The following is a 5,476-nucleotide window of genomic DNA, read 5'->3' on the forward strand; positions in this document are numbered from 1 at the left end:
AAGATACTACGCAAATTTGTCTTACCTCACACATGAATGTCACTTTCTGATTGGCTAAGAGCTATTGTATTATTTTCAATGTACACCGCTGACAGGCGATTTATTATTTTCAATGTACACATAAACATAACCTCGAGGGTTCATGAGCCCATGGCCCCCTCATGACCAGTGAACAACTTCCAGTGCCTATCTTGGGACCCAAATGTAGGGATTGAACCTGCACATTCAGAGTGGCAGGCAGACGCTTTACCACTGCCCTATTCTAACAACGCATACACTCAGGTCTTTGTTATCAGAATATTATTGTCATGAAATTTGCAATGGGGTAGCTCATCATGCTAATTCTTCACATGAGTACAATATAAGTTATCACATCGTGTCGAGGGAAATATGGGGTTTTATCAGTCCTGAGTAAGGTTGTATTACAACAAAGGGGAAATACAACCTTACTCGGGACTGATAAAACCCCGTATTTCCCTAGACACGATGTGATAATGCATTTATCTAGCTGAATATTTTCACTAGATCAAAACAAAACAACACAACACATTTCATTGCTGCCATGTTGACACCAGTTAATAAAGGCTTGTCGATGCACGCTTTTCTCACTTCGTGTCGTCACCAAGGCAAAGCGGGTGATATGACTTTCATAGCGAGAGTACATGACTTTTATACCCCCGCTCGTGGATTGTTATGGATGTTCATGGTATTTTATCAGAGTCATGTGGACCAATAAAACTCGACATTCTTACAAGAGGTTAAATAATGTGTGAAGCCCATTTCTAGTGTATCCTGCTCTGATATTGTTTTATTGTTTTTTGTGGGTTTTTTTAATCATCTTTATTTCCACAATTTACATGATACATATGTAGTACATTCAGGTATGTGTCAAGGAAGGTATGAGTAGTTACACAGTGTATTGTTGCTGACAAAGATATTTGCGTGATATACCTTTAACACACTTTCACAAATCCATGTAATGAAATAAACACTCCATCATTCCAACTGCAACGATTATTGCAAATACGCTTATAATATATTCTCTGGGTTATTGCACCTGAATAGATTATGAAAAGATGACCAGAAGGTGAAGAACTCGCTATTGCTACATGTAGAATATGCATTGTATTTTGTGATTTCATAGTATTTTGCTATCTCCCTTACTACTTGGTTAAAATATGGAACTTGTTGTTTTGTTTTGTGTGTATATTTTACCTGTTTCACTACAAGACATGTTGCATCTAAAGAGTTATTGCTTCTCCCTTTAAACCCGAGTAGAATATTTTCTGGTGTAAAATCAATTTTGCCATCAGTTCCAGTCTTAAGCCAGCTGGCCAGGTTCTCCCAAATCTTTTTAACATGACAACAATCGTAAAAACAGATGGATAATTGTTTCGGGTTCTTTGGAGCAAAATGTACACATAGATGTGTCCTTTAGTCTAATTCTATTTAAGAAAATATTTGTAGGTATGATGTCACATAGTATCCTCATCTGTAGCCATTTCAAAGTACTACATTTTGTACATTGATATGTCATCATGTATATGTTTCGTAACATTATGTTATATTGTGTTTCAAAGACCCTTTCCCACTTTTTATGTGCATATGATTTATTATGCATGTAGTTTGAATCTAGTAATGAGATACAGAATTTTTTGATACCTTAAACCTTCAAATTTAGTTTGGATATATTGAAAAGTAGTATTGTAGAAAATGGTATTGTTATGGGAAGGGAAATGTGTCTTTTCTTTAAACAGGCTGTTATGGAAGATTTGATACTATAATACCTTAAGATTTTTATTCTGACTCGATATATTTTTTGTAGCTCTTCATGAGTATAAAATTCTCCTGTAGTGGAGTTCATTAGATCATAGATAAAGTGTATTCCTGCACTGTACCATTTTTTTATAAAAAGTGACATGTTGCCTACTTTTAGCATGTAATTAAACCAAATACTTTGACTTAATATATCCCTTGAATTTAGAGTCTTGTATTGTTTTTGTAAATATAATCCCCATGCAGAGATGACATCTCGCCGAAAGGGGTTTCTTATGTAAAGTTTTATGAGTTTTTCCATATATTCTGGGTCTGCTAACCAAAGTCTCTTGTAAGTAATTATACAATTTTCAGCTAGTGCTTTCCATTTACAGGTACTTGAGTATAGTCTCTTTATCCATGATATTTTACATGCATAAATAATGTTCTTGATAAGTGGAACAGCTTAAAGCTGCTTTGGGTCCAATCTAAATGCCAGTCTTTACAGAGTTTATATCTACATCTTTTCTTAGAACCTATCCAGATCAATCTTGTCTTGTCTGCATTAATTTTTAATCCGGAGAACCTTGCAAAGAAAGATAAAGTATTCAGTAATGCATATAGACTACTCTCTGTGCCATCCAAAGATAGGAAAGTATCATCAGCAAATTGTGCAAGAACATATTCAATACTTCCTTTTTTAATACCTTTTTATATTTTTATTGTTTCTAATAAGTATTGCTAAAATTTCTGCATATAAGATAAAAATATATGGTGATACAGGATCTCCTTGACGACAGCCCCTAGCTATAGGGAAAAAAGTACTGGCAAATGCATTTACAAGTACACTTGATTTCATATCATTAAAAAAGGTTCTAATCCACTTCTGAAAACTAGGTCCGAAGTTATAAAATTTCAATACAACTAATAGTCCTGATAATTGATAGGATTCTGTGTACTCCATTAAATCGTAAATTAACCTTCTGACCTCACCAATATATCTTCCTGGTACAAAGCCCTTTTGATCCTCTTTTATTATTAGTGGAAGTATCTTTTTCATTCTATTGGCTATAACCACTGAAGCAGTTTTATATGATGTGTTTAAGAGAGAAATTAGTTTCTGCATATGTTAATTCACCCTCTAAAGTACAGCAGCATTGTCTTCATTTAGTTTTGGTATATGGTAATTATTTAATAGAGAATCAAGATTAATTTGTGTACAGTTTTCATTTTTATGAAGTTTTTTGTTTAGTATTTCTTCTTGATCTCTAATGGTTGTTCCATCTGTTTTTTTAATTTCTGACATAGATTTGTTTAAAAACATTCTAAATTCCAAATTTAAAAAATGTGTACTTGGTTTTTCTCCCTGCTCAACACATTTAGCTTTGGATCTAATAAAGGATCCTTTTGTTTTATTTGTTTCAAATTCATTAATTTCATTTTTTGTATAATATATTCTCTCTAAAATTTGTTCTTTATTGTGTGGGTTATCGTTTTTATCCAGTTCTGTCTGAAAATCATGCAACAGTGTTTCTAGATCGATGATTCTCGTCTTATCCTTTTTTTGTTTGTTGATGTATAGTAAATTGTTAGGCCTCTAATCTCCATAAGCATCGTTTCCCATAGTAATTGATCCTTAATTTGATATTTTGAAATTTGGTCGTCGGTTTTAGATTTATGAATGTTTAAAGTATTCTTGATAGTTTCTTTGACTAACTGTACATACTTTCGATCTTGTAATAAAGAGTTATTGAATTTCCAAAATCCTTTTCCTCTTTGTGTTTTAGATAGAGATAATATTATTCAAATAAGTGAATGGTCTGAATCTATACTTGGGCTTATATCACAGTTAGTAACATTTTGTAACAGATTATGAGAAATCAAAAAATAGTCTAGTTGAGCTTGTTTAATTGGAGTAGGCTGACGCCAGGTAAATCTTCTCTCGAAGGGGTTGGTTTCCCTTCATGGATCTTTTAGATCTAAAATGTGAATAAAATCAATAATTTTTTCTCTAGCTTTTGGGTTTTTAAATTTTTTATAATTGAAAGTATTTTTCATAGGGTCTTGTACTGTATTCCTATCTCCACATAAAATAATTTGTGCCCCTCCTAATTGTTCCACGTGATCTTTAAATTAATAATGTCATAAAATTCTGGTGAATCTTGGTTTGGGCCATATATGTTTGCTAATGTGTAAAGTTTTTCACATATTTTTACATTTAATATTATATAATTTCCCGAAACATTATCGACAACCACATCTTCAACTTTGAATTCAAAGTTATTATTAAATAAAACAGCTGTTCCTCTGGCATTACTTTTGGATGTTGTCATATAGCACTGACTCTAGCCCCATTGTTGCCTAATGATTTGTTCTTGATCTTTAGTAAAATGCACATCTTCTAAACAATAAATGTTGGGTTTATTTCTTCGTAAGAAGCGAAACACCTCATTTCTTTTAAAAGGATTATTTAAACCCCTACATTTTAGAGACACAATCTTATTTTTTTCTTTTTCAACCATTTTCAAAGGTACTAATTTCTCTGACCCATAAAACTATGTAGTCATAAAAATGGTATAGGATGGGATTTGTGAAAGTGTATTTTTCAGTGGCATATTTTATGGATTTTTCATTGTTTTGTATATGGAAACAAGAATTCAAAGATCTTAAAATTATGAATGTAAAAAGCACTTCCAGCATCTGAAAACCAAGATACATTTATGGTTTCTTTAGTACACTCTTCGTTTTTAAGAAACTTCACATATGGTTCTTTATTCTTGGAGAACTACAGTGGTATGTTTAAACGTAACACTACTATTTCAGGCATTGTATTGTTATCCCTATAATACTGATAAAACAATATATTACCATTAGTTTAATATCTAACGCACCACAGTATACAACTAGAAGGGTATGTTTACCAGAGATGTGTTACATGACTTTGAAACAATGAAATTTACCTTTAGTTCTGTATACAGTATACACAGTATACATCATATAGTGAAATTCATTATTATTGTGGTTCTTCCTGTCATCCAATTAATTATTATGTTTTCTTGGTATTCACCAACATTTACTGACCAAACAGATATTACATGGGATGAAACAAAATGGATAGGGGAGGTAACTCAATTTGCCTACAAACCAAGGAAACCATTATTTTTATGGACGTGAAGACACACTTTCCATCAAACAAATTTCATAGGGCTTTATTTTGTTAGTAATTTAGCATGATTTTCTCTCAAACTGTGTCTTAATTAGCGGACACTGCAGCCATATTGTTGTTATAATAACTTAAAGTGATGCAGGTTGATGCTGCATTCTGATTGGTGCACAAAAAAGTAAATAAGCCAGTGAAAATGAAGGGCAGGTGGGAGTGACAGAACCTTGGGAGTGGATCCAGAAATTTTTGTAGGCTTAAATTGAATTTAAATTTGATTAAACATGTCAAATAGTTTATGAAAAATCTCAGTTCACTTATTTTCCTGTTCTTGAAAAGTTTCTCCTTTAAAAGATGGAATAATTGTGAGAAAATAACAACAAATATTTTTCTGTTATGTGTCTAATCTGTTTGATATTTTTCATATACATGTATATTGTATTTATGTCAGTGATGCAGGAATATTGTTTGATCTTGTCAAAACCTGCTAGACACCTTGATTTCCTTGACGATGTCCACAACTCCCGCGAGACGGCCAGGAATGCAGCCCTCATTATCAAG

Source organism: Haliotis asinina, chromosome 11 (genome assembly GCF_037392515.1).
Source record: "Haliotis asinina isolate JCU_RB_2024 chromosome 11, JCU_Hal_asi_v2, whole genome shotgun sequence".
NCBI lineage: Eukaryota > Metazoa > Mollusca > Gastropoda > Lepetellida > Haliotidae > Haliotis > Haliotis asinina.